A 12,866-nucleotide genomic window follows, 5' to 3' on the forward strand; every position below is an offset into this window, starting at 1 on the left:
CGATTGCCTTGCCTCCTCCTTACTTTTGCTTTCTTACTTGTTGCTTTTAATTTCTGAGAATTGAATCATTACCACACTTATCATTGTTGATACTCCACATAGCTAAGAATCTAATTAAGTGTCTTTACTCCCTACTCCCTGTGGATTCGACCACGCTCACCCGGGATTATTACTTCGACAAACCCGTGCACTTGCGGGATATATGCAAGGGGACCTTGTCATGGAGTAGGCAGTCCCCTTGTCTGGCCTAGGGTACTGACAAGGCTCCCCGTAAGAGCACAGAGCTTTTGAAGTAATAAATCCCAGGTGAGTGCGGTATCGTATCCACAGGGAAAAGGGAATAAAAATACTTAATTCGCTACTTAACTATATGAAAGATGAATAGTGATAAGTGTGATAAGATTCAATTCTCAAAAAGTAAAACAACCCGAAAAGAGCAAAAAGTAAAGTAGAAGGTAAGGCACTCGATAAAGATTGAGGTACCCGGTATTGATCCGCCTAGGGAAAATCATTTCAAGTGCAAGAAACTCTATTATGCTTCCTAACTAATGCAATGCTGAGTCAGGGACATCCTTTAATGCATGGCCCCGAATCTAAGGTTAACCAAACCTAATCCTCTACATGTTTCGGAGGAGAAGTTGAACAACCTCTCAACCTCGCCCTCGCAAGAAGGATTGCATTAAGCTCTAGGGATACCAAGTGATAAATCTCTTCATAATTGTAGACCTAACCCTTGGTCCAGAAGAAAGGTCCCTAACCACAATTAAGCCCTAGATGCTAAAATCACTTTCAACGCTTCACTTCGTTGCACTCGCAACTAAGCCCCAGTGAGTGTCATCCCTTAGCTCATTCGCTCTATTATGGTCGCAAAGAACTCGAGGAACGGAGGTAGAATCTATCACACCGGAGGAAAAGGGGATGCTCCCTGCACTCTCGACTCACCCTCTCAACCCTCTCCAATCAAGCTTTGTCTAACTCTCGTGGTGTGTCACTCACTCACAAGGGTTACCACATGAACTCTCAACCCTAGTTTCACTCTAAGGGAGTATTCAAAAAATCAAACATTCAAGATTGGAACTCACAATAACATCAATTAATTGAAAGTATAATAAAAAGATTCAATGAAACTAATGCATCCTAGGGTTCACAAATACCCAAGTACCCACTAGGGGGTTTAGCTCTCCATGGAAAGCACAATACAAAGCGATAATAAAATCAAATGTAAAAAGAAAGAAATCCATAGGAAAAACCCCCTCGATAGTCAGTGGCGATGGTCTTGTGAAGAGTCCTCTACTTGTCGCAGAGATCCCCTTATCCGAGTATAAGATACGCCTCGCCGAATCAATCCGACGGAGGCTCCCTTACCAACTTTCTTCCAAAGAGATGATGATGTCAGAGCCGTAGAACCTCTCCCAATCCCTAGCCAATACCTCTCAAAACCCTAGCCAGCAGTCCCTCTCTCAAGTTGGGAGAAAAAGATGGAGAAAAAGAATGATGAAATTGAGGTTGAAATCGGCCTTAAATAGGGCTGGAATCGGGATTTCACCCACCCTTGTGGATATTCGACACGGGCCTGTGGAATTAACGCACGGGCGTGTGGAATTTCCACACGTCCGTGTGGCTCCTCTGTTTTGCTCCTTCTTCGGCCGGACTATGAACAGTACAATAATTTGCTACATTACCCTGCTATAGTACCGGCCCCGAAATACTCCTGAAACCATGCTTTCATCGAGGTAACGTAAACGGACACACGTTCACGTCGTAGATCGTCTTGGTTCTTCAATAAACAGTCACGTTGGTGGAGATCTTGCTAAATATGCACAAGCTAGAATACTAGAATGTAACTGCCTTCGTGCCCCTCCAAAGTCATTGCCTTAGCTCGAATACAAGGAGGTTGGCATACATTCTATCATTCTAAACCTGACTCATGGCTCCGCGTTTGAGCCTTCTCAAGATCTCCTCCAAATAATGCGTAAAACGATCTACAATGGCTTCTTTCACAAATAATCGGCCTCACAACCCAACCTGCATAAAAGTACATAAATACACACGTATTAGCGCTAAAACCTGACAAAAGTATTGCTCATCATAAGGAAAGAACGCTTCGTATTCTTATCTCACAAGCACTTATCAAACTCCCCCACACTTAAGCTTTTGCTTGTCCTCAAGCAAAAGTTAAGACATTATATGCATAGATGAAGGGACTATTGGAAGTGCTTGGCCTTAGGTTCACCAAAGCATGCAAAGAAAGCATTCTAATAGTAAAGGAAGTTTTCAACACTAAATACGAAAGAATTAATGCTCTAGCTAAAAACATGAATTAAAAAGAACAACAAACCCGAAATCGTGTAAGTGTGTGAACTCACTCAAGTCAACCCAAAGTATACTCCTCACAGTTCTAGGTATAAGGGACTTATTTATCTACAAGAAGTACCAAAAATTTCAAAAAAGGGTAGTAGCTTCACACATCCTCTAAGGTAGCCCTTTCCAAAGCGGCCGCTAAGGTGGCTTTCACACTTTCGAGGTGGTAGCTCTTTCTACCGGGGTGGTAGCTTTCACACATCCCATGAGATAGCTCTTTCTCTGAATAGGGCATAGCTAGAATCTGACTTATGAGAGTAGCTTCATACATCATGGGTGGTAGCTCTTTCCACCAATCAAGCACAATTAAACGATAAAAACACTTTGTTCTTTCTTTCTTTTCCATTTTCCATTTTTTTTAATAATAAAGAAACACAAGAAACAAAACTAAAACTGGTCCCTTTAACCTTAGACTTGAGTTTTCAGAAGAGTTTAAAGAGTGAGAAGTGCAAAAAAAGTTATTCGAGCAAAAATTCCTAAAAATTCAAGCAAGAACTAGAGCATGAGAACATTCAATGTTAAAAATTCTCCTAAACTCAAGAATACCGTCATTGCAACTAAGGTGAACCGCCATTGGCTATGTGAGCATATATATCAATCAAAATAGTGTAAAAAATATGTGCACTATGAAACTCCCCCCCTCCCATACACACACTTAAGTTGTACATTGACCTCAATGTACACATGCAAGCTCACTTATAATGTATATCAATCAAGAATAAATATGGGAGAAGCAATCAAAACAATATTCACCTGACTCCTAGTGTTGAATTTGATGGAGTTAAATCCTTGGGGGTGATGTTCCAACGGGTTGTGAGACACACACGGCCAAGTGCCGAAGCACCTTGGCCGTGTCTATGACAAGTTCTCAATTCCCATGATGACAAGACCATCTGCACGCATACACGAGGGGGTTCAGTAGAGCTCAATTAAAAAAACAAAAAAATAAACTCGAGTATATATAAGATAGAGCAAGAAATACAACTCAAGACAACAAAATGAAAAATAAGCTCAGAAGGAAAGTCCTTTCTGAGGATAACATGTCCAAACTAAAATGCAAGTAGAAATAAAAGTAAGTCAAGTGTCGGTGCCATGCTCTGGCTCCTCTACTACTGGTGCTGGATCAGAAGGTGCTGGTGGGTACAATGATGGTGATGCAGGGGGCGTCTGGGAGATACGCGGTCGCAGTACAAAAGGTGCAACAACATCTCTCTAAAGGATCTGCTGTAAAATGTCAAAACGCGCCATGAACTCTATGAACTGTGCGGCCTGCGTCGCGTGCACCTCTGCTATCTCCGCTCGTGGCTCAGCGATCTCTGTCCGTATCACCCCCACAGCATTCTCGAGCCTCTCAAAACGATCATAAGCCCTAGATGGCGAAAACATGCGCACTGGTGGTGGGTCCTGTGCTGGAGGGACCTCCTTTATCTGGTCTCTCTCTTGTTGTGACGCTAAAGTTGGTTGAGACCCTTTGGTTGCGGCTTTCCTCGGACCTAGTTGGTATATTCAGCACAAAAACACCCTTTGGATGTCTCTTGATCATACCCATAAGCCTCATTGTTTCCAAACCGAGGGGTGCTGGAATTATCATTTTCTCATCACCTCTAATCGTATCTCATAGACCCATCCCAAGAATGATACCAAGCCTGAGGTAATGTCCCTGATGCCTCAAATACTCCGCTATAATGTGTCCCAGATGAATCGGCTCATTTCGCAACATGGAGTATAAGTATAAAAGTTCCTGTTTGCTAAGGACTCTCATGCTGTCGCTGCGACCATTCACTGATCTACTCAAGATGGCGTGAAAGTATCTGTAACTAGGTCTAGAAAGACACGTGGCCTTGGACACTCCTGGCTCGTATCGTTCCCCGTCCACATAGTATTCGGTAAGCCTTCTTAGGGGTTAAGTTTCCACAATAGTTAGTCGACATCTCATCATACTCTTCTGTTCTAATGAACTCCTCATCATATAACCCCTGTCTAAGAGAAACCTGTGTGAGGCTCATATTATGATGCTGCCCAAAGGCTCTGAACTGAATGGTACTGACACTTTCGAAATCAGCATACGAGCGGTCAAACTCAAATGAAGCGAGCACCTCCAATGTGAGTGGGAGAATAGCGGGATCACGAATACTCAAAAGCTTACGCCAACCACCCACTGATAGTAATTCCTCAACCTCATCGGCCATGTCATCCGCTAATTGTACCTCCTTCATTGAGCTCATGTCCGGGATCCGTGTTTGACCAAATTTAAGGTTCGTTAGTTACTCAAATCGATTTTTATGTTCGGGAAGTGTGAATTCTATGCTTTCCAGTTCTGGAGTAGGCTCCTTAGGATGCTTACCCACTGCCTTCTTTGATCTGGGGCCATACCTGCATGTTTTGGAAAAGAGCTTAATTAGTTTTGACCAAAATATAATTCTGCAGGAATTCACACGGTCGTGTGGAAAATCCACATGTCCATGTGGATTCACGGGGCGTTAAAAACCGCACGGCCCCTTTTCCAAAAGCTGTGAGTGCGTCTCCCTCTCACTTCCAAAGCTCATGAGAACATATCAAAGATCATTTTAGCCTGGAACTGAGGCACATTTTCTAGTTTAATCGAATAAAATCGAGTAGAAACAAAATAAGGGCATCCTCAAGATGAAACAGGAGTTTTACCGATGAGTTAAACCAAAAAAATCTCTGAAATCGGCGTGAAACTCAAGTTATCAACGAAAAATCACTGCTGGGAGGTCGGGAGAAGGGCTGGGGAATGTTCTCTAATCAGTTGGAAGTGTGGTAATGAGAGAGGCTTATAACGAGAGGTGCAGCTTTATGAGGCCTTCACATCCACACGGCGTGCCAAAGGTATGCACGCCCATGTGCCTTTGCATGAGAGACTCGCAGGGGTGGACGCACACCCCTGTGTGCTCTCGGGAAAACATTCACCCACTTTGAACGCAACCGCACGGGCGTGTGGAATTTATCCACGCCGATGCTCCCGACCCACTGGGCGCCGTGACGCCCTCGTCGCTCTCGTCCATCGAGAGAAAATCATTAAGTGTTTCGCATGTCCGTACGAAAATTCCGCACGGCTGTGGACAATCACAGGCCCAACACACAGGGGCATTCGCTCGCCCCTGTTCGCTCTCGGGATGGAGATGGGATCGTCTGCAGAAATCCACATGGGCGTGCGGAAAATAACCAAGCCCGTGCGTTGGTCACAAGGTTGCCCACATGGGCGAGTCCATGCCCCTGTGTGCTCTCGGGAAAAATTCCCAGGTTTCTGCAGAACATCACACGGCAGTGCGGTAATTTCTACACGGCCGTGTAGTAATCGCAAGGTCGCTCATAGGGGCAAGTCCATGCCCCTGTGCCTTCTCTGGATGATCTCGCAATACAACCCCACGGGCGTGCGAAAATTCCCCACACCCGTGCATTTTCTCTGGATGACTTGAACAACTCTACAGGCTCTGCAGAAATTTTCTGAACATGTTTAAACATTCAAAGCCTGCTCTTTTATGTAACAACTACCAGCGAAAAACAATAGAAACAAGCTCAAGCGAATAAATCTTCGCCAAATCCACATGAAAACACATGATGACACAAAAATCCACCAAAATTAAAACAACACAAGCATCTAAACAGGAAGACACCAACACTTAACAAATTATTCATGCAAAACTAAACTATGACTGGGAAAAACAATAAACACTTGGGTTGCCTCCTAAGAAGCGCTTGTTTAACGTGACTAAGCTTGACGTACCTCATCTTACCTCACAGGGGCTCATGAAGGAAGAATACTTCTTTGTTGGCATTACTAACCTCTCCTCCATGGTATGGTTTCAGCCTGTGTCCGTTTACCTTAAGCGTACCCTTCTCCGGATGGGTAATCTCTACAGCCCCATGAGGTGAAATTTCGGTCACCGTGTAAGGGCCAAACCATCTGGACTTAAGCTTCCCCGGAAATAAACGTAGACGAGAATTGAATAGCAACACCTGATCTCCCACCTTGAACTCCTTTAGATTTTTAATATGCTTGTCATGCTATTTTCGAATTCTTTCCTTATAAATCCTTGCATTCTCATATGCTTTCATCCTCCACTCATCCAGCTCATTAAGATGTAGCATTCTCTATTCCCCCGACTTGTGCAAGTCAAGATTCATGGCCTTGATTGCCCAATACACCTTATGCTCCAACTCCACAAGCAAGTGACAACACTTTCCATAAACCAGATTATAGGGAGTGGTCCTTATTGGTGTCTTGTATGCTGTTCGATGAACCCAAAGTGTGTCGTCTAACTTTTCCGACCAATCCCGCTTACCTTGTTCCACAAATTTGGTTAAAATCCTCTTAAGTTCTCTGTTTGTGACTTCTACTTGACCACTCATTTGTGGGTGATAAGGGGTAGCAAGACGATGATGCACCCCATAGCGCTTCAAAACTTTAGCAAGTTAACTGTTGCAGAAGTGAGTTCCTCGATCGCTTATGATAATTCTTGGAGTTCCAAACCGAGCAAACAACTTCTTCAGAAATTTCACCACTGTTCTAGCATCATTGGTTGGAAGGGCTTGAGCTTCTACCCATTTAGAGACATAATCAACTGCCACTAAGATGTGTTGATTTCCATTAGACCTCGGGAATGGTCCCATGAAATCAATACCCCACACATCGAACACCTCACAAACTGATGAGTATCCTGGAATAAACTGATGAGTATCCTGGAATAAAGTTGGCCAATAGAATCAGGTGGCAAGAACTTTTTCACCAGTCCTGCTCGAAGCATAATGCCCCCAACGGGACCCGAATGACAATGTGCAATAAGGTTCCAACCTTCCTCTCTAGATACACATCATCGAACCACATGGTCGGCGCAAATACGGAACAAGTAAGGATCATCCCATAGTAGTTCTTTAAATCACTGAAAAACTTTTTCCTCTGCTGGAAACTAAGACCTTGCGTCATTACCTTCCCTGACAAATAGTTTGCAAAATCTGCGAACCATGAAGTACCCTCTGATTCTGACTCCTGTATCGCATACAAATATTCTTCAGGGAAAAAATCGTTGATCTCCTTGCTCGCCAGTTCTTGCCCCTCACACCCTTCTAATCTTGAGAGGTGATCTGCAACCACATTTTCAGTTCCCCTCTTGTCTTTTATTTCCATATCGAACTCCTATAACAATTAAATCCACCGAATCAACCTTGGCTTTGCGTCAACTTTATTCATGAGATAACGGAGTGCTGAATGATCTGTAAATATTGTCACCCTTGATAAAATGAGATATGGCCTAAACTTATCAAAAGCAAATACCACTGCTAATAATTCCTTTTCGGTAGTTGTATAGTTCTCCTGTGCGCTTGTGAGGGTCTTGTTAGCATAGTAGATTGGACGGAATTGCTTGTCCTTCCTCTGTCCTAAAACCGCTCCTATAGCGTAATCACTTGCATCACACATGAGCTCAAAGGGTTCATTCCAATACGGTATTGTCAGAATTGGTGCTTGCACTAATATTTCTTTCAACAACTTAAATGCACTTAAACAATCATCCCGAAAGTTGAAAGGAGCATCTTTTTCTAGGAGGCTAGTCAATGGTTGTGTGATCTGCGAGAAGTCCTTGAAAAACCTTCTGTAAAACCCTGCATGCCCCAAGAAGCTGCGAACCCCCTTTACATTTGAAGGTGGAGGAAGCTTCTCGATTACCTCAATCTTTGCCTTGTCCACCTCCATCCCCACTTTTGAAATCTTATGTCCAAGGACAATGCCTTCTTGAACCATGAAATGACACTTCTCCCAATTGTGGACGAGGTTCATTTCTTCACATCTCACTAGAACTTTCTCTAAATTTTTCAAACAACTGTCGAAAGAGTTTCCAAATACTGAAAAATCATCCATAAATACCTCCATAATGTCCTCCAGCAAATCATCAAAAATGGCTGTCATACAACGTTGGAATGTGGCTGGTGCATTGCACAACAAAAAAGGACATTCTTCGGAAAGCAAAAGTACCATAAGGGCAAGTAAAAGTGGTCTTTTCCTGATCTTCTGGAGCTATAGGGATTTGAAAATATCCTGACATACCATCAAGGAAACAATAAAATTGATGCCCTGCTAAACACTCTAGCATTTGATCTATAAATAGCAGCGGAAAATGATCTTTGCGAGTGGCGTCATTTAGTTTTCTATAATCAATGCAGACTCGCCATCTTGTAACTGTCCTGGTCGGAATCAACTCATTCTTTTCATTGATTAACACCATCATGCCTCCTTTTTTTCGGAACCACTTGAGTTGGACTCACCCATGCACTATTGGATATGGGATAAATAATTCCTGCATCTAGTAGCTTCATTACTTTTGCCTTGACAACTTCCTTCATGTTTGGATTTAGTCTTCGCTGTGGTTGGATTACAGACTTGTACTCATCTTCCATTAAGATTTTATGGGTGCAAAAGGACAGATTTATGCCCTTGATATCTGAAATCTTCCATGCAATCACCGACTTATGCTTTTTTAGCATACTAACAAGCTTGTCCTTTTGCTCCACCGACAAATTCAAAGCTATAATCACCGGAAGTTTAGAATCATCCATTAAGAAAGCATAATTCAAGTGTGCTGGTAAGGTCTTGAGCTCTAAGGTTGGCGGTTCATCAATTGACGGACGTAACCTACTCTTCTTCAACCTGTCAATTTCCTCAAACTCGTTCGTTTCCTGCTCAACTTCATTCTTCCCATCTCCCAACTGTGATGTATTTCTGTATGGTAATCAACAACTGTCGCTGTATTCAAACCACAAGTCTCCCCTACTGAGAATGACACCCCTACTGAGAAAAGTTTCTTCCTTCGTTCGTGATAAAATGAGTCGAACTGATCGAGAACTACTTCCAAACTTTCTTCTAAATGATCACTCGATGATGCCAATGCGGACCTCTCAAACTGATCCAACACACTATTTAATTCATAGTCCTGCTTCCAAATTCTGGAGAAGTACTCTTCAACTGATTCTTCCACGACATGTTGAATGGTATCCGGCTCTTGCAAAAAGTAACACGGTATGTCCGGTACTGCAAATGTTTGAATTTTCTCCTCTACACTTTCAACCATTCCGGTGATGGTGTCGATTAATTCGGGTATGTAAATCATCCTTCTGAAATCAATGAAAGGGAGAACAAATTAGAACGATGATAGAAAAAAAAAGTGAAATAGAATGGATAAAGGAATAGCTAAGGAAACAAAAGTGCAACGTATCTCTAAACGCCTTTTCCCGGCAACGGCGCCAAAAACTTGACAAGACTCCCCGTAAGAGCACGGAGTTTTTGAAGTAATAAATCCCAGGTGAGTGCGGTATCGTATCCACAGGGAAAAGGGAATAAAAATACTTAATTCGCTTCTTAACTATATGAAAGATGAATAGTGATAAGTGTGATAAAATTCAATTCTCAAAAGTAAAACAACCCGAAAGAGAGCAAAAGTAAAGTAGAAGGTAAGGCACTCGATAAAGATGGGGTACCCGGGTATTGATCCGCCTAGGAAAATCATTTCAAGTGCAAGAAATCTCTATTATGCTTCCTAACTAATGCAATGGTGACTCAGGGACATCCTTTAATGCATGGCCCCGAATCTAGGGTTAACCGAGCCTAATCCTCTACATGTCCCGGAGGAGAAGTTGAACAACCTCTCAATCTCGCACTCGTAAGAAGAATTGCATTAAGCTCTAGGGATACCAAGTGATAAATCTCTTCCTAATTGTAGACCTAACCCTTGGTCCAGAAGAAAGGTCCCTAACCACAATTAAGCCCTAGATGCTAAAATCACCTTCAATGCTTCACTCCGTTGCACTCGCAACTAAGCCCCAGCGGAGGGTCATCCCTTAGCTCATTCACTCTATTATGGCTGCAAAGAACTCGAGGAACGGAGGTAGAATCTATCACACCGGAGGGGAAAGGGGATGCTCCTGTACCTCTCTACTCACCCTCTCAACCCTCTCCAATCAAGCTTTGTCTAACTCTCGTGGTGTGTCACTCACTCACAAGGGTTACCACATGAACTCTCAACCCTAGTTTCACTCTAAGGGAGTATTCAAACAATCAAACATTCAAGATTGGAACTCACAATAACATAAATTAATTGAAAGCATAATAAAAAGATTCAATGAAACTAATACATCCTAGGGTTCACAAATACCCAAGTACCCACTAGGGGGTTTAGCTCTCCATGGAACACAATACAAACAATAATAAAATCAAATGTAAAAGAAAGAAATCCATAGGAAAACCCCCTCGATAGTCATGGCGATGGTCTTGTGAAGAGTCCTCTACTCGTCGCAAGATCCCCTTATCCGGTATAAGATACGCCTCGCCGAATCAATCCGACGGAGGCTCCCTTACCAACTTTCTTCCAAAGAGATGATGATGTCAGAGCCGTAGAACCTCTCCAAATCCCTAGCCAATACCTCTCAAAACCCTAGCCGCAGTCCTCTCTCAAGTTGGGGAAAAGATGGAGAAAAGAATGATGAAATTGAGGTTGAAATCGGCCTTAAATAGGGCTGGAATCGGGATTTCACCCACCCTTGTGGATATTCCACACGGGCCTGTGGAATTAACGCACGGGCGTGTGAATTTTCCACACGCCCGTGTGGCTCCTCTATTTTGCTCCTTCTTTGGCTGGCTGTGAATAGTAATAGCCCGAAATACTCCCGAATCCATGCTTTCATCGAGGTAACGTAAACGGGCACACATTAACGTCGTAGATCATCTTGGTTCTTCAATAAATGATCACGTTAGTGGAGATCTTACTAAATATGCACAAGCCGAAATACTAGGATGTAACTACCTTCGTGCCCCTCCGAATCATTGCCTTAGCTCGAATATAAGGAGGTTGGCATACATTCTATCATTCTAAACCCGACTCATGTCTCCGTGTTTGAGCCATCTCAAGATCTCCTCCAAATAATGCGTAAAACGATCTACAATGGCTTCTTTCGTAAATAATCGGCCTCACAACCCAATCTGCATAAAAGTACATAAATACACACGTATTAGCGCTAAAACCTGACAAAAGTAATGCTCATCATAAGGAAAGAACGCATCACATTCTTATCGCACAAGCACTTATAAGGTATACCTCGCCGGATCTATGCTCATGAAAGCTCCCCCAATAACCTTCTTCCAAGCGAATCGCTGTGTCGAATTCCTTAAACCACTCCTTAGATTTGCCAAAAGCCTCTCCAAACCTAATAAGTGCTTGTGTGATAAGAATGCAAAGTGTTCTTTCCTTATGATGAGCATTACTTTTAGAAAGTTTAAGCGTTAATACATGTGTATTTGTGTTCTTTTGTGCATGTAGGGTTGTGAAGCTAAGTATTAATATAAGAAGCCAAAAGTAGATCATGAACATACTATTTGGTGGAATCTTTGAAACAACAAATGCAAAGACACAAGTAAGGCTCTAAGATATGTGAATGTGTGCCAACCTCCATGTATTCAAGCCATTACAATGAGTTAGAGGGGCACGAAGGCAGTCACATTTGCGTATCAAAACTTGTGTAATGATAGCAAGATCTTCACTAAATGAACCTGTTTATTGAAAGAAGCGACGCAATCTATGGCATAAACGTGTGCCCGTTTATATTGCCTCGATGAAAAGTGGATTCGGGAGTGTTTTTGGCGGGGGGTCTGTAGCAAGTTATTGTAGTAAATTATTGAACCAATTTACTGTAGAAGTTACTGTTTGCAGCCGCCAAAAATTAGAATTCTAGAGAATCCACACGTCTGTGTGGAAATTCCAAGGGCGTGTAGAACATCCACAGGCCCGTGTGGATGCCAGATTCCAGCACTATTTAAGGCTGATTTCAGCCTCAATTTCAGCATTCTTTTCTCCATCTTTTCCCAACTTGAGAGGGGGCGTCGGCTACGGTTTGGTGAGGTATTGGCTAGGGATTGGGAAAGGTTCTATGGCTCTGACATCGCGCTCTATTTGGAAGAAGGTTAGTGGGAGAGTTTTCGTCAACACCGATCCAGCGAGGTGTATCCTAGGCCGAACAAAGGGACCCTTGGACGAGTAAATTCTTCTCCATAAGACCGTCATCATGATTATCGAGGGGGTTTTAAATAGATTACTTGTTTTTACATTCGATTTCATTGATTGTAACTAGCTTCATGAAGAGCTAAACCCCCTAGTGGGTACTAGGATTTGTGAACCTTAGGATGTATTTGTTTCATTAAACTTTTTATTATGCTTTGATTAATTGATGTTTTAATTGAGATCTAATCTTGAATGCTTGATTGTGTGAATACTCCCTTAGAGTGACACTAGGATTGAGGATTCTTATTGGTAAACCCTTGTGAGTGAGTGACGCACCACGAGAGTTAGACAAAGCTAGATTGAAGAAGGTTGAGAGGCTGAGTCGAGAGGTAGCGGAGCGTCCCCTTTCCTCTCCGATGTGATTTATCCTACCTCCATTTCCTTGAGTTCTTTGTGGTAATAGTAGAGTGAATGGACTAAGGGATGACCTTCCGCTGAGGC

The sequence above is a fragment of the Dioscorea cayenensis genome, chromosome 6, assembly GCF_009730915.1.
Source record: "Dioscorea cayenensis subsp. rotundata cultivar TDr96_F1 chromosome 6, TDr96_F1_v2_PseudoChromosome.rev07_lg8_w22 25.fasta, whole genome shotgun sequence".
Classification (NCBI taxonomy): Eukaryota; Viridiplantae; Streptophyta; class Magnoliopsida; order Dioscoreales; family Dioscoreaceae; genus Dioscorea; species Dioscorea cayenensis.